Source organism: Schistocerca piceifrons, chromosome 7 (genome assembly GCF_021461385.2).
Source record: "Schistocerca piceifrons isolate TAMUIC-IGC-003096 chromosome 7, iqSchPice1.1, whole genome shotgun sequence".
NCBI classification, from domain to species: domain Eukaryota; kingdom Metazoa; phylum Arthropoda; class Insecta; order Orthoptera; family Acrididae; genus Schistocerca; species Schistocerca piceifrons.
In genome coordinates this window covers 201,157,779-201,176,292 of record NC_060144.1, presented here as the reverse complement: position 1 = coordinate 201,176,292, position 18,514 = coordinate 201,157,779, and the positions used below count along the sequence as shown (strand labels likewise).

At 44.6% G+C, this 18,514-nt stretch overlaps 1 pseudogene; it reads left to right on the top strand.

Moving 5' to 3' along the window:
- Positions 1–3,442: 3,442 nt before the first annotated feature.
- Positions 3,443–3,560, top strand: LOC124709308 (annotated as a pseudogene).
- Positions 3,561–18,514: the final 14,954 nt, after the last annotated feature.

Sequence of the window (18,514 nt, the reverse complement as noted above, 5' to 3'; positions counted from 1 at the left end):
TTCCAGTACGGGGATAGCATAGAACATCACATAGACCACCTAGCGAGAGTTACCACGGCGTTACAGGGAAGAAAGATCGTGATAACAGCTGATATCAATGCCAAATCCCCCCTGTGGTACAGTGGCACAAGAGACGCTAACGGCGAAAAAGTCGAAGAATTCATAATGGCATCACAACTTGTGGTAGCAAATAGGGCCGGCAATCCTCCTACCTACGCTGCAGGGGGAGGACAGGGCACAAATATTGATGTCACCCTTGTAACTCCAAATATGGCAAACATTATCCAAAATTGGAAAGTCATAGAGAACGCCACCACAAGTGACCACAATCTAATATGTTTCACCTTGGGAGAAAGAGAGTGCCGCTGGGCCACGGGGTGGGAGGTGCAACTGGACTACAGGAGAGCAAATTGGGAACGTCTAGCGAGGGAGTGTGACATTCCTCCATTATCAGAAGGTGACATGCAACTGGACATAGACGTAGACCAGAGAGCAGAGGAACTGGTGAATGCAGTGACAAGAGCGGTAAAGGGAGCTGTACCGATAAGGAGGAGGGCCAGAGCGGCCTCTCCGTCACCATGGACTGCTGAACTGGGAGAACTGCGTCAATCTGTCAGAAGGCTGAGGAAGCACTACCAGCGCAGTGTCGTCTGGCAGGAACGACTAAGGTGGCAGATGCTATATAGAGAGGAAAAGCGGAAGTTCCAAAAGGAACTGCGCGAAGTCAGGATGAGAAGCTAGGAAAACTTTGTGCTTAACCAGCTAGTCACTGACCCATGGGGGCTTCCGTACAAATTGGTAAGGGAAAAAATCCGCTCTCCTCTGGAACTATCAACAGTCAGGCACAGGGACGGGCTGACGGAGTCCTGGCAGGAGACTGCAGGGGTCCTCCTCCGGTCCCTGTTGCCTGACGATAATGCGGATGGGGAGACAGAGGGGCAGAAGCAACTAAGAGACGAAGATCACGAAGAATATGTCAATGAAACGGCTGTCTACCCCTTCTCAGAGGAGGAGGTGGCAACCCATATAAGATCACTGAATAAAGGAAAAGCACCTGGGCCAGAGGGCATTGTGGCGGAGGTGGTGCAGTTCTGGCGCCTCAGCTAATTGCGCCACTAACACATCTATATAACGAATGCCTCAGACAGAGAAGATTCCCGAAGAAATGGAAAATGGCGAACGTAGTTATTATAAAGAAAGGACTAGACAAGGACCCTGCAGAAGTAAAATCCTACAGGCCGATTTGCCTGTTGGACGTATTTGGTAAAATATTAGAGAAATTATTGGCTGACAGATTGACAGCACACCGAGTGTTGTGTGGGATGAGTGACAGGCAGTTCGGGTTCAGGCCGGGGCGATCGGCATCTGATGCAATTGCCCTGGCGGCCGAAGTCTGTGACTCGACCCCGCACAAATACGTGGTTGGCATCATGGTGGATATCAGTGGCGCCTTTGACAACCTGTGGTGGCCTTCGCTCTTCTCCTGCTTGCGGGAGAAAGAGTGTCCAGGGCCGCTATATGGTTGCCTGAGGAGCTATTGTAAGGATCGGGAGGTCTGGTTATCATCGTCTAGCGAAAGAGTTGGGAAGGTAATTACCAAAGGATGTCCCCAAGGTTCTGTCTTAGGACCCCTTTTCTGGGACATCCATATGGAGCCTTTACTAGATAGATTGCAACAAAGTAATCAGGTGCTAGAGGTGATAGCCTACGCGGATGACCTCCTTCTGTTGGTCGGTGGCCGTAGCCGCGAAGACATTGAACCGAAAATAGAGACAGCATTAGACAAACTCCAACAGTGGTGCCACACGACTAAAATGACGATTTCACCCAGTAAATCCACCTACTTACTACTAAAAGGGCAACTCATCAGAAACCCGACAGTAAGAATAGACGGTTCACCAGTTCTCCGACGACGAGAGACACGTTACCTGGGAGTTATCATTGATGAGAGGTGGAACTTCGGAAAACACATTGATACTGTCACCCAAAGAGCCCTTCAGATATTAAATAATCTCATTTCAATAGGTCACAAAAGATTTCATCTTCCTCCACACTTAATCAGACTCTATCACAATAGTATTTTAACCTCAGTTGTGGGCTATGGCTCGGGAGTCTGGGCGCACAGGCTCACGAGGGTTGTGCCCGCCATGGCCGTGAGAAGGGTCCAGAGAAGCATGGTACTAAGAGCAGTAGGCGCCTATAGAACATCTCCGGGGGGGGGGGGGAGGGCCCTATTAGCCATAATGGGGCTCTGCCCCCTAGACATAAAGATAAGAGAGCAGGCGGCATGGTAATGGGCCAAGAAGGGAAATTATGAAAAGATTGCTGATATTATGGGTATCAGAGTGGGGGATAAGAGAGAGATAAGGAAAAGAGGGGAGGAGCTCTGGCAGGAGACTTGGGAGGCAGAAGAGACGGGACGAAGAACCTTCCAGTTCCTACCTGATGTCAGGGAACGACTTGGACTGAAGTACTTCGAGCCTACGCGAGGGTTGATCCACTTTCTCACTGGCCATGGACCCTACCCGACTTATTTATGTCGATTTGGGAAGAGGGCAACACCAGCGTGTGACTGTGGTGATCCGGATGGTACACCCGAGCATGTAGTTTACGAATGTCCCCTCTTCAATGATGTTGCCAACACACTACGAGACAGACTACCCAACCGCGACACATACCAACTACTCAGACAAGAGGGAACATTTCAGACCTTAAACACCTTGGCTAACGAGGTATCTCGAAAAGTTCTCATTGACTATTTAGGCGAGATACAATAACCACCAATTGCGTCCAGGAGCCCTATTCCCATGCCGCCTGTGCGTGGACTGGCCGACTACATCTAAGTTGGAATCCGCCACGTGCAGGACTAGGGGGAGTAGGGAACAACCACCGATCGTGACACACACCGGATTTGACGTAGGATAAGTTAGTTTGTAGGACTTAGTTATAGGAAATTAAGATAGGGACTGCAGCGAATTAACATCGAGGCCTGCCCAGTGCCAGGGGCATGCTCTTCGGGGTTAGCTCGAAGAGCAAGGCAAATGCAAGTAGGTTTATATCTTTACTGGCACACATGTGACGCTGCAGAATACACATACAAATTAAATTAGTCACAGGAATAGGAAATAAATAGTATATGTAGATATTAGATGCCCATTGTTAATAATATTAATATTAACTGTAGCTCACCAACTAATACTAAACTAGCTGCAACATTTCAATACAAATGTATAAATGTTAGGACCCACTAATGTAGTAAGGTAGTGGGTTAATTTGCATAATTATAATGGTTTTTGATAATAAAGAATTTTTTTTTAAATGCGTTAGCTTAGGGACCGATGATCCCAGCAGTTTGGTCCCATAAGACCTTACCGCAAATTTCCGATTAATACACCAGCATTTCATAGTTGCAATGGTTTATCTCGTGTTTACATTAACCTGGGCCAATGGCCTTGCCGCAGTGGTAACACTGGTTCCCGTCAGATCACCGAAGTTAAGCGCTGTCGGGCTGGGATACCAACTGGATGGGTGACCATCCGGTATGCCGAGCGCTGTTGGCAAGCGGGGTGCACTCAGCCCTTGTGAGGCAACCTGAGGGGCTACTTGATTGAAAAATAGCGGCTCCGGTCTCGTAAACCGACACACGGTCGGGAGAGCGATGTGCTGACCACATGCCCTCTATATCGGCATCCAGTGACGCCTATGGGCTGAGGATGACACGGCGTCCGGTCGGTACCGTTGGGCCTTGATGGCCTGTTCGGGAGGAGTTTAGTTTCTTTTTTTTTCTTTTTTTTTTTTCTTACATTAACTTCTGATCTTGCAATGTTGACCACTTGAATACCTTACCTACACAAATGGATTCCAGAAATATCATTACTCTACGTCAATTATTTTTTCGTGTTGCGGTATTTTTTTCCTTCATTGTATTTGTCTCTTATAATGCAGGGCTCTCGAAATGAGATAGATAAGCTTTGTGAACTGTTTGGCATATGGAAGCTTGCGCCGTTCCTGGAGGCTTGCTCGGATAACCAAAGTTGTTAAGGCGACCGCTTCCGATAAGCGAGAAATTCGGGTTCGAGTCCCGGTCCGGCCAAATTTTCACGTGTCACAAAAAGCTGGCTTATGTGATTGTTATTTCATGATTATAAAATCGAGTCAAACTTACAATTAACTTCTCAGTGTGAGCCCACTTATCAGTATGACAGCAACCTTTGTGCTCGGGTGCATGCACTGATTCGGCTGGGAAGGCAACAATGAAGTCGTTGTATCCTCTCCTGAGGTCTGCTGGCCCACAACTTATGTAAGGTATTCTTGGTATCCTGGCTACTGGCCCTGAGACACAGTTGACATCCGAGCTGGTTCCAAACATGTTCTATTGGGGAGAGATCTGGAGTTACTGCGGGCAATGGGAGTACCTCAGCATCACGCTGACACGTGCCACTTGTGGACGAGCAGTCCTCTTGGAAAATGGCAGCGCTATACTGCCGCGCGACAGGTAACACGTGAGGATGCAGGATATCCGTGACGTACCGATGCGCTGTCAGAGTTTCTTGAATCACTGCCAGCCATGAATTGAAGCTATACCCTATGCCTCCCACACCGTGGCACCAGGAGTAACACCTCGGTTTCTCTCCAAAACATTGGAGGAAATTGTACCTCTTCCAAGATCGTCGTCATACTTGCCGACTTTGATCATCCGGGTAGTGCATAACTGCTATTCACTGCTCAACCAAAGCCATTCTGTAGCAGGCCATGCTTCGCGAGTACGCTACCACTCCAGACAGTCGTTTGCGTTGTAGCATTAACGTTACACCTATTGTGTCTGCAGCTAGTCTTCGCGGTATGACACAGAATGTTGCAGGGGGTCCGTTACTTGTTCTCGAATGGCAGGCGGAGATGCGAGGGTGACGATGTGCTTGGTGCGTTGCTTGCTTACATGTGGTGATCACACACGGGCGATCGGAACTTTGGCGGCAAGGATGCCTCCCGTCACGTTCCCATGCAGTCCAACACCGGGCCACTGTCATATCCCAATGCCCCAAAAACGTTCATGTAGCACAATTCGAGCAGCCGGCCAAAGGCAGGCCCACAATGAGGCCAGTTCCGAACTCTGTCAGGTGCTGATTATGCTGTCATACGATGCATCTCTATATCTTTCACAGTGATCACTCAAAGCTGACGCTGTTCATACCTCTTATAGTTACCAGCAACACTAAACGAGAACGACACTAACGCTTCCTTGTGACCGTTCTATGTGTCGCAGAGAGTTGAAACTCTAATTATTTACACACTGGTTGATTGGTGTGCACGTGTATGAAGGTACATTGCATCTCACCAAGTCCTCTGGGTATTCGTCTTCGTTTAAAAATCAGCAAAATAGTCTTGATCGGAGCAGATGTTTATTTTGGGTGGAAACTGGTTGCGGTCTATAATTTAGACCATCTTCAGGCCGTAGGCACCATGATGGCAACTGGTGGCAGTGGACAGACCAAAATCTACGGCCTGAAGACGGTGTAAATTATAGACCGAAACAGTTGCCAACCAAAATAGACTGTCCTGCAGAATTTTAATATTCCTTACCTATTACTGTTCAAACCCCACTGAAAGAATGCTTTCTAAAATTTTCGATTGACTTTAATTTTGTCAGGCAGTGTATTTTATTCATTCTCACAACACATCTGTTTAAAGAAACAGTATCTATTATCATTATTTTGTTTCATTATAATAATTGTTACGTCATTATCATCAGCCATTTGACGACATCGCTCCCAGACTGCCTCCAGATTTCTCCTTGCAGCACGATCTTCAGCTTGATGTTGCGTTCCGATATTTTCTAATGTAATATACCCCGTTACCTACATTTCCTATTAGGACGTTGTCTCAGTTTTATCAGAGAAATCAGTTGAACTAAATGGATAGCGTCCCTTAAAAGGGAGTTTATAAGATGTTCATCAACAACAGTAAAACAAGAGCAATGGAAAATAGTGAAATAAATCAGGCGATACTGATAGAATTAGATAAGGAAATGAGACACTAAAAGTAGCTGAATTTTATTATTTGTGCAGTAACGTAACTGACGACGCACGATCTAGAGACGGCAGGCGGGCAATATCAATAAAGGAGTTTGAGAAAAACAAATTTATTAATATCGAAAATAAATTTAGATGTGTGAAACAAAAATATTTCTGAAAAAAAGAAATTTGTAAACATCGAATATAAATTTATGTGCTAGGGTGTCTTTACGAGATATTTGTACTTTGTATAACCACGTGGATAACAAACAGTTGCGTTGCTTCGCGACCGATTGTCGTTGACGCGAGCCGTGTGATTATTGGGTCCACGCCGTGGCGGCCCTTGTGTGCCGTAGTCGAGGGGACAGGCCAGAGCGGGCGCGAGTGCGATTCGTTATGAATCTACGAACAGGAAATTTGTGGTAAGTTCCTATGGGACCAAACTGCTAAGGTCATCGGTCCCTATGCTTACACACTACTTGATCTAACTTAAAATAAGTTAATGAAATTACAGTGAAATCCAGACCATTAGCTGGTTACAGGGGTTGATAAATATCAACGGCGACAGTTGAAAATTTGTGCCCCGACCGGGACTCGAATCCGGGATCTCCTACTTACATAGCAGACGCTCTATCCTACTGACTCATCGAGGATACAGAGGACAATGCGACTGCAGGAACTTACCTCTCGCACGCTGCCCGTGAGACCCACAATTCCAACTTACTGTCCACACACCATATTTGTAGTGCCCCTAACCAACTATACTCATTACTCGCGGCAGTCAATCTACCGATTCCCGTAAGAGTTCGAGGAAAGTTAGTGCATCCACACTGAAGATCATTATCCGGTAAGCCTTATGTATCACCAATGGTTGTCTGTTCTTTCGGAAATGTCCGAAACAATACCATACCACCTTCATATATTCATATAAACTAACTTACGCTAAGGAGCATGCACACGCACGCCCATACCTGAGGGAGGACTCGAACTTCCGACGGGGAGAGTCGCACGAACCGTGGCAAGTCGCCCAAGACCGCGCGGCTACCCAGCGTGCCAAGAACCTGAGGTAATAGCAAACTGACTGCGGGAGTTGGAATAATGGGCTCCGTGTGTTACTGTACTCTACAGGGTCAAAAGTATTTAAACCGACAAACTCTGGGAGGTCGTAGGTGTCATCAAAACAAATATTTTTCCGTAATGTCATTTTTTCCTATGAGGAGTATTTAAACCGGTAGAGGAAGATTTACCTGGCGGCAAACTAATTAAACCAACAAACACTTTTCCATTTTTTATGACCAAGAGACAACACATTAACACAACCCAATATCAATTACAGTAGATTTTCAAAAATGCCTCCATTGACACGTAAACAAAGGTTACACCGTCGGATCGTGTTCTGTCTGACACGGGAAAAAACCCATGAGTATCCTGAATTGTTCCTGCTGCTGCTGCTATCCGGGCAACCATATCCTCTTCTGATGCAACAGGAGCTGCCTAAACAAGGTTGCGCATCTCTCCCCACACAAAAAAGTCCAAAGGGCACATATCTGGGGATCGAGCAGGCCATGATACAGGACCACCTCTGCCAATCCACGTTACTGGGAACCGTATGTCCAGGAATCGACGCACACTAGGACTGAAATGTGCTGGCGTCTCATCATGTTGGAACCACATGTGTTGTCTTGTAGGGAACGGAACGTCTTCCAGCAACTTTCTCAAATTGCAGCGCTCTTGCCGTGCGACGGCGTCCCTGTCCAGGTAATCTGCTAAATGACCCGGTCTCACGCAGACGTTAGTACACAGCAGCAAAGGTCGTATGATGCGGGATACGGCGTTAGGATACTGTGGTTGATAAACCCGCCGGCCGCGGTGGCCGTGCGGTTCTGGCGCTGCAGTCCGGAACCACGGAACTGCTACGGTCGCAGGTTCGAATCCTGCCTCGGGCATGGGTGTGTGTGATGTCCTTAGGTTAGTTAGGTTTAAGTAGTTCTAGGTTCTAGGGGACTTACGACCTAAGATGTTGAGTCCCATAGTGCTCAGAGCCATTTGAACCATTTTTTTGATAAACCCACTGTACAGCTCGTCCGTTGTGGTGTGCTACGTAGTACGCACAAACCATATCAGTGTACTCACTCCAGGTGTATCGATCCATTAGTAAACAGAGATAATGCACTATTACACTGATGCACAACAGTTGCCTACAACTGAAGATCGTAATACGGCCTCCAACAACTGAAGAGCGTAATATGACCTCCACTGGTTTAAATAATCCTCGTAGAAATAAACGACATTAGGGAAAAATATTTGTTTTGATGTCCCCTACAACCTCCCAGAGTTTGTCGGTTTAAATACTTTTCACCCTGTATTTGAAGTGTGGCGGCGTAGTGGCATGGTTGTTTACGACAGTACCTGCAACAGACCGTTGGTTTTCAAAGGTCGTGGAACTGGAATTAGCGCCCGGCTCTGTGGATGTCCGAACCAAGCTTTTGGACGAAACTTTGGCGCATCTATTACAGAGCGTCATTGTCATCTGCTGTTGACTACTTAATTGTAAATTGTATTTCGCGTGAGTCAGCTTGCCGCGGCTTGTGGGCTTGGAACTTTCAGTGTGTCACTAGGGTAATTTATTTCTCTACATAGTCAGCCTGGAGACGAACACATTTCTCCTTTGTTGATACCGTCACTGTAGAAGACACATCACCAACACTGCTTGCACCGCTTCATGGTTATCAAAGGGGAGTCCTTGAGGGTGTCCTTTAAGTTTTGGAAACAGATGAAAATCGGATGGGTCCAAGTCGGAACGGTATGGAGGATGATCGATTGCGGTGAACCCAAGGCGTCGGATTGTTGCAGATGGTGCAGCGTGCGTGTGTGGTCTGGCATGGTCATGTTGAAGGAGATGGTGCTACATGTGTGGACGAACTCATAGAATTCGAGCTATCGTCCGCAGCTCGTGGTCGTGCGGTAGCGTTCTCGCTTCCCACGCCCGGGTTCCCGGGTTCGATTCCCGGCGGGGTCAGGGATTTTCTCTGCCTCGTGATGACTGGGTGTTATGTGATGTCCTTAGGTTAGTTAGGTTTAAGTAGTTCTAAGTTCTAGGGGACTGATGACCATAGATGTTAAGTCCCATAGTGCTCACAAGGGAACTTCCCCATCGCATCCCCCTCAGATTCAGTTACAAGTTGGCACAGTGGATAGGCCTTGAAAAACTGAACGCAGATCAATCGAGAAAACAGTAAGAAGTTGTGTGGAACTGTGAAAAAAATCAGCAAAATATACAAACTGAGTAGTCCATTTGCAAGTTAGGCAACATCAAGGATAATGTTAGCTCAGTAGCGCGGTGGTCCCGTGGTTGGCGTGAGGAGCTGAGGAACAAGCGGTCCTTGGTTCAAGTCTTCACTCTAGTGAAAAATTTACCATATTTATTTTCGCAAAGTTATGATCTGTCCGTTCGTTCATTGACACGTCTGTACACTGTAATAAGTTTAGTGTCTGTGTTATGCGACCGCACCGCAAAACCGTGCGATTAGTAGACGAAAGCACGTGCCTCTCCAATGGGAACCGAAAACATTTGATCGCAAGGTCATAGGTCAACGGATTCCTCCACGGGAAAAGACGTCTGATATATTCTATACGACACTGGTGACGGCATGTGCGTCACATGACAGGAATATATTGTCGACCCACCTAACTCGTACACTTGGCGAATGGGTAAAAAGATTCTTCTACCTTGCCCGATTTAGGTTTCCTTGTGGATGTGGTAATCGCTCCCAAAAAAGTGATGAAAACATAAGTGGCCGGCCGGAGTGATCGTGCTGTTCTAGGCGCTACAGTCTGGAACTGGGCTACCGCTACGGTCGCAGGTTCGAATCCTGCCTCGGGCATGGATGTGTGTGGTGTCCTTAGGGTAGTTAGGTTTAATTAGTTCTAAGTTCTAGGCGACTGATGACCTCAGATGTTAAGTCGCATAGTGCTCAGAGCCAGCTAAAACATAAGTGTTTGTCACATAAACTGCAATAAATGAATGCAACAGTTTCACAGTCGCACAGTTTTCCCTGTGCTCTGTCAAAACATATGTTTTTAACGTTTTCAAATTTTTCCGTGTGTAGACCGTCAAATCCTGCATATGTCCAAGCAAATCTGAACATGTCCTAAAATTTTGCAGAGCGAAGTTGATTGTGTGTGAGTGGCTGAACTTTGATAATTGTCTGAAAATAAAAAAAATATACTTTTCACTCGAAGGAAGACTTGAACCAAGGACCTCTTATTCAGCAGCCGCTCACGCTAACCACGGGACCACGGCGCTCCTGAGCTCACACTATCCTTGATGTTGCTTATCTTCCATGTGGACTACTCAGTTTGTATATTTTGCTTATTTTTTTCATAGTTCCACACAACTTCTTCCTGTTTTCTCGATTGATCTATGTTCAGTTTTTCAAGGCCTATCCACTGTGCCATCTTATAACTAAATCTGAGGGGGGTGCGATGGGGAGGTTCCCTTGTCAGAGCCATTTGAACCATTTGAACCAATTCGAGATTTCAGGTTTCTGACGGTCTCTCATGCACCGACGTAGTCACGTTACGCAGCGCTTGGTTACACGTTGCATCTCGGAGGCCTCTAGCGGCGTATAGTTGCAACTTGCGTCAGAGAAGCGAGAAAGTCGACTGAGCAATATGCGTGACACGTCATATCTCAACCGATATTGAGAACAGACTAAAAAAATAAAAAAATAAAGAAGCAATACTTTTCAGGATACCCTCGTATGTGACATGTTATATGATATACGATGTTGTCTTGGGTGTGAAAGTTAGGTGGAGCTCCACGTTCTACTTATTTTTCGTGGTGTTATTTTAAGTTATTTTCCTTCTCTATGCCAGTTACACTATAAATTCTGAACTAGGAGGGTGATGTTAAAAGCCCCGATCTCCTGCACATGCCAATCATTTTATGAAGTGTTATTTGATTGTTCACTAGCGCGCTATCATTCCTTAAAAATTTGAACCTGGCGTTTAAGGTACGAACTATTTTCATTACGTCTGTAGAAGGAATTTTATTGTCATACGTATGAAGGCTTAGTGGATCTACTAATTAAATAATTATTTCTCTTAGGCAAAGCCTAATGTGATTTATTTTGCACATAATCATTGTGTCCATCGTGTATGACATTTTGCCGGTGGTTCCAACGACCCTAACAAGGAGACCATACGGACTTCCGCTGACCGCTTTGATTCCCACTGACAGGATGAGTAGGGCACCACTAGAACTTAAATATACGTAAACAGGAGGACTCATCTCTCAACCGTTTTCGAAAAAATCGAGTTTTTATACTTCGTACGGTTGCCTACATTCAAGGAGCCCGTACCGGAGCGAGTAAGCGCTTAGATTCATAAGCGTAGCGTCTCTGGTTCGAGTCTCGCTGGTGGTACGTTTTTTTTTTATTCCCACGTAATTCTAACAACAGTTTTAATATGACAATGGAGTTTAGGAATATTTATTGATACATTTGTTACTTTTCTAATCTTCGTCCTAAAAGAGGGAGAAAAATGTTTCTTCTTAAGGAGGTTGGAAATAAAAATAGATAAAGGAAAATTTCCAGTGTAACAGTATAGTCATTTTATTTATATTATTGCAGCTGGATCTGTGACAAGTACAGTACGTAACCTACGAAGAACAACACAAATAAGGATGACGCTGATCGTAGAAGCATGAAACACAATAATTATAGCGACATAAAGCAAATGTATCTAGCAAAGAATTTTTGTACGTGCATATTTCTTCAGTGTGTCTATTGCAAAAGAAAAAGCTTGGTTTGCTTTCATAAACTGTTCTCGGTCGTCACACATTTTCGCGGCGTAAAACGCATGTCGAACCATAGCACCGAATATAGCTCACAAAAGAAAGCGCTACCGGCAGTAGCATTCGATATAGAGACCACGTGCTTATGAAACTAAGCACTTACTCGGCTGCGGACTCCTTACATACTACTGACCCTTCAAAGTATAGAGGGACGCCTACAATTTTCAGACTCGATGTCCTCGAAAACGGTTCAGAGTTGCGTCTCCCTGTTAGCATATGAACTCCTAATCGTGCCCCACAAACCCTGTTACTACGAAACAAATCGGTGAGGGCAAGTTCTTACGGCCCTCTTGTAAGTGCTGGCTGACTGTAACCAGTGAAGAAACGTTCATTCGAAGGAGTGAAAGAAACCATTCATTGTAGTCTAATTTTTTATTTCTGTGGCGGACAGTTATTTAAATATTGAGTTTTTGCCATTTTAATATTTTTAACTCATAATAGGTAAGCAGTTATTCTGTACTTTATTAGCCCAGATCTCCCTCGCATTACCTTCGGTTCTACTCAGTACAGACAAGAATAGAGTGGAAGTTTTTGAAATGTGGTGCTACAGAAAAATTCTGCAGATTACATAGTATATCGCATAACTACACTGAAGAGCCAAAGGAACTGGTACACCTGTCTAATATCGTGCAGGGCCCCCATGAGTACACAGAAATGCCGCAATACGACGTGGCATGGACTCGACTAATGTCTAAAGTAGTGCTGGATGGAATTGAGACCATGAACTCTGCAGGACTGTCCATAAATTCGTAAGAGTACAAGGGGGTGTAGATCTCTTCTGAACACCACGTTCCCAGGCAGCCCACATGTGCTCGATAATGTTCATGTCTGGGGAGTCTGGTGGCCAGCGGAAGTTTTTAAGCCTTCGGCTCCGACATCCCATATCGATGATGTTTCGTTGAATGGTTCGCACGCAGACACTTGTTGATGGCTCAGCATTGAAATCTGAAACAATTTGCGGAAGATTTGCACTTCTGTCACGTTGAACGATTCTCCTCATTCGTCGTTAGTCCCGTTCTTGCAGGATCTTTTTCCGGTAGCAGCGATTTGATGTTTTACCGGATTCCTGATATTCACAGTACACTCTTGAAATGGTCGTACTGGAAGATCCCCACTTCATCGCTACCTCGGAGATGCTGTGTCCCACCGCTCATGCGCCGACTATAGCACCGCGTTCAAACTCACTTAAATCTTGATAACCTGCCATTGTAGCAGCAGTAGCTGATCTAACAACAGCGACAGACACTTGTTGTCTTATATAGGGTTGCCGACCGCAGCGCCATATTCTGTCCATTTACATATCTCTGTATTTGAATACGCATGCCTATACAAGTATCTTTGGCCCTTTAGTGTAAGATGGAGGTACTTAATGGAAGTTGGGTAAAAATATTGCGCAACTATTCCCAAAAGATGTGGTTGGCTGATATAATACGTCCTGAGGAATGAATGAATCATCAGTTTCGTAATTGATGGAAGTATATGTTGGTGGGGAGGGGGGGGGGGGGGGAGGATGTAGTATAATTGTAGTGGGATGATGTAGGTTGCGGTAGTTATGCGGAGATGATGAGGTTTGCAGGGGGGATAGAAGACCGTGGCATTCTTCGGACTGACAACAACATGCGACGATACCTAAAGGCTTGTGCTGAGTGTAGTTGCTCTTCCAAACAGCATCACATACGAGGCCACTGCACGGCTCTATTAAAGAAGAATAGTTCGATGTAGTCACAGGATCGACCTGAGCACTTTTGGGTTCATGCCCCGCAGCTAACTCCCTGATAATAATAATCTGTATCTGTTATCTTGTAGTCAGATAGTCTATGCATTGGCCAAAATTTCGAATTAATAAAATACACAGAACTATAGAATGAAAGATAAATAAAGGAACAAATTTAATAAAAATTGTTCTATTCTGATGTCTGTAATTGATGGAGACGACAAGTTCCTATGTTGAACAACGTTTATTCAAGAAAGGACATCTCAAATGAAAGTGGTCCTACAAAATACTTTTCTAGTATACTAGGTAGAAATACTTTTCTAAAATAAAGTTACGTTCAGAGCATTACGAGAATGGTAGAAACATCCCCAAACTAAATGGTCACCAAAGATATGTGAAAATTAAGTCCATTTCGTCATCGCAATACACGAAATATTCACGAACGCAAAACAGTTCAGAGTTCAACATGATGATTCACAAATTACCACATGTATTACAAATAGTGATCCACCCTCAGCTCCGTAATGCAACCGGAAAAAGTTATTGTCCTACTAAGGAGCACATTCAGAGCTCTCGAAATAAAATTCCTTTCAGAAGTTAAAGCAGAGCAGCAGCCGTTCATAGTTGTGAATCAATCACGACTGAATACTACTCGTTAACACAGCAGGTCTCCCACCTTCCTGAACTTGCATCAAAGTGCCCAGAATCGCTCCCGAGAGTTCTTCACTTGAAAAGTCCGGGTCTTCACTTCACTCTTGTAATGTTCCGCTACTGTCTGCTTTTCCATTGGTCGAAGGCCGTCTACACCAAAAATACATAATTATTACGTTCTACAGACATTATCTGGCCGATCTTGAGCACTACCTGGACCAAACTAACATATTTCCACAATATTAAATAAATAAATATTATAAAAATTTGCTCACTCAGAAAACTCACAACACTTACAAACACAGGTTTGTTCATAAGCAAATAAGCTGGTATTCTTGCACAAGTGCACTCACATTAAATGACAATAATTGTCGTTAAATATTGTTTAAACCGTTACTTAGCCCGCTTGTCAGAAACGTCTTTTGGCATCCATTTACAAAGGCGTGTGCGCATACACATGCACTTGACTACTTCATAAAATACCAGCGTTTTGTATTATCAATTGTAACTAATATTTAAATGAAGCTGGTGCCAAAATACACTACTGGCCATTAAAATTGCTACACCATGCCTCGTGTAAGGAGGAGAAATGCGTACCATCACGTTTCCGACTTTGATTGTCGGATTGTAGCCTATCGCGATTGCGGTTTATCGTATCGCGACATTGCTGCTCGGAGACCATGGCTGCGGTTACCCTTGACGCTGCGTCACAGACAGGAGCGTCTGCGATGGTGTACTCAACGACGAACCTGGGTGCACGTATGGCAAATCGTCGTTTTTCGGATGAATCCAGGTTCTGTTTACAGCATCATGATGGTCCCATCCGTGTTTGGCGACACCGTGGTGAACGCACATTGGAAGCGTGTATTCGTCATCGCCATACTGGCGTATCACCCGGAGTGATGGTATGGGGTGCCATTGGTTGCACGTCTCGGTCACCTCTTGTTCGCATTGACGGCACTTTGAACAGTGGACGTTACATTTCAGATATGTTACGACCCGTGGTGGCTCTACCCTTCATTCGATCCCTGCGAAACCCTACATTTCAGCAGGATAATGCACGACCGCATGTTGCAGGTCCTGTACAGGCCTTTCTGGATACAGAAAATGTTCGACTGCTGCCCTGGCCAGCACATTCTCCAGATCTCTCACTAATTGAAAACGTCTGGTCAATGGTGGCCGACCAACTGACTCGTCACAATACGCCAGTCACTACTCTTGATGAACTGTGGTATCGTGTTGAAGCTGCATGGGCAGCTGTACCTGTACACGCCATCCAAGCTCTGTTTGACTCAATGCACAGGCGTATGAAGGCCGTTATTACGACCAGAGGTGGTTGTTCTGGGTACCGATTTCTCAGGATCTATGCACCCAAATTGTGTGAAAATGTAATCAAATGTCAGTTCTAGTATAATACATTTGTCCAATGAATACCCGTTTATCATCTGCATTTCTTCTTGGTGTAGCAATGTTAATAGCCAGTATTGTAGTAAACTGTTCATTAAATAAATACACATGTATGACAAAATGTGAGGTATACAAGTTTATTAATTTGCCGTGTAACTGCAGAGGATACAGCGTCCTGACAAGCATTTGCATAATGAAAGGACATAAGAAAACGTAATAAATCTATAAATAAAATAGATACAGATATGCAGATTTCATAGGCAGTAGCTGTGAAATGTCCCCTTAGAAAAATTAATGAATTACTGTGATGATAAACCTCTACTTTATTTGATTTTCAAGCATCTGAGCAAAACTGAACGTACTCAGACATTACTCTCTTTACTTATTCTGATCAACACTAAACTGACACACAATATTTTTAGCGCAACGCAATCTGACTTTCAAAAATCCCTACAAAAGAATGGCCCTGACTAACATTAACCTATACCTTTCATGAATCACTTACGTTACAGAAATCTTCGTTACTCGAACTACTGCAATACAGCGAGCGCCACTACTGCCAGCTAAATAAAAGATTCAAACTACTGAAGGCACTAACTACTGATAGGCATAGTCAGCAAATGAAAGATTTTGATAGAGAACAAACAATGCATTTACCTTAATAATGTTCAAAAGTCATAATATATATATAGCAGTTCATGACATCCAGTCTTACAAATTTACTGTCTCTGATGGACACACGTCCAGATCGTCCGCTCTCAAAATTCTGCCATTTCTCTCCCCACATCCACCACTGCTGGCGGCTCACCACCAACTGCGCAACGCTATGCGCTGTTCACATCCAACTGCCCACCACTACAATGGCAAATATTCCAACAATGCCAACCAGCCACGGACTGCACACAGCACAGTCAGTGATTTTCGTACAGAGTGCTACGTGGTGTTACCAACATAAAAACCTAAACAGCCTACTTACAGCTGTAGACCAATAATATCACCTGAGATGCGGTTTGTTGAATTCACGTAAACGTTTAAATGTTGTTAATTCTGAGATTCGTTGAGAAAATGTTTATCCACTGTGAAACATTAACTTCTGTAGTTCTAAAGGTACTGAAAATATTGTTATGTCATTGGATGCGTCTTATTTTTCTGTGATTACTAATGTATGGAGATTTGCATTAATATTTGATTGGAAACTATTATAGACCCTCAAAGAGCTGTAAGAAGCCATCTTTCAGCTTGTCTGACATTCCGCCATTTCTTGGAGCATTGTCTCCTGCACAAAAGTCATGCGAGCGACAGCTGTCCAAATTCCCAATTTTGGGATTTATGTGTTTCTCCGTGACGCTGCTCGTCTCTGCACCTGGCTGGCCAGAAAGTCAGCTAACCAGACTGGTCTGAGGCCTACGTGAAGATACGGCTGGCTGTGGCGCGCGCAGGCCCCGCTAGCGTTCAGTTGAGTTGCTGAGTGGTCTATTAGCTCCCCGACATACACGTAACATTATAGACAATAACAACCGCAAACATAAAAACCTGTCATGTTATGTTGTCGTCTGCATTCAGTCCTTTGAGGTTCAACTGTTTTGTTTTGACATCTTTGCAAGAAATCGTCTAGATATAAAATGTAAACCTGAATTCTCGCGATGAAATTGAGGACATTCTTCACGGATGTTTCTGAGTATTTTTTACTACAAACCCATGGTCTCCAGCGGCTCGTTACAGGGGTAATTGCATTTTGCTTACTCGAGGCATGCTGCCGTGGGATGGTAAGACCACGTCTGTTCAGTACCGAGGAAATTCGATAATTTCTTATTTCGTCCGTCTCAGTTGCATTGATATAAAGATCAACTGTAGTGGTTACCAGTTTTGGGCTGATGCGCTCTTTCTCAAACCACACACGTTCCTATTGACTATAATTATTCATACAATACTGTGCCAAAAGGAACAGAAAACTGTACAGTGAGCAATAAGCACTCTCATTGATCTTAACCTACGTGTCCGTAACGAGGTAGCTGAACATGCTTCATAGACTGACTCATTTCCTCTTCCACTTCTCTATAACCTTTTCCCAGAAAGAGCTAGTCACACAGAATCGTGCGATAACCTTAGTACCTATCTTAAAGATTCAAGTCAGTAAACCACCTGAATAGTTTCACGCACAGTGCTCTTGCTTGCCAGGCTGGAGGCAGGATGAGGTTAGGATTGGAAGGGGGGAAGCCAAATCCATATCGAATCCACGCGCTGGCAAGCCACTATTGGCATAGAACACCTGCATGTGTCTTTTAGGCGTCTTTCCACACTTCTGTAGACAAATGCCAGGACAATAATTCAAAAAACACCATGCAAAGAGTTAAAAGACGAACACTCAGAACACATTTCTGGTATCATACATACTGAAACTGAAATAAAAAATTCCAGATCCACGTATGGCTAATTGAAAGCCGAATGAATTATCCACAATATCTTTAAAAGAAAGAAGAGTAGAAGGAACATTGGCATTAAGAACTCTGCGAAAAATAAATGCACTACTTGAGGGCCGGCCGCTGTGACCGAGCGGTTCTAGAGCTTCAGTCCGGACCCGCGCTGCTGCTACAGTCTCAGGTTCGAATCCTGCCTCGGGCATGGATGTGTGTGATGTCCTTAGGTTAGTTAGGTTTAAGTAGTTCTAAGTCTAGGGGACTGATGACCTCAGAAGTCCCATAGTGCTCAGAGCCCATGATGTCATTCAGACGAGCCAGCGCCCACTTTTGACTGTTGGAGACCTCTACCAACTTTTGTGGGCATATCCGACGTAGCATCTGATGCTTCTATAGTGTGGAGACGTAGTTCTTTCATCAAAAATGCCAGCTTGCGTCGTTTACGGGTGTACTAATC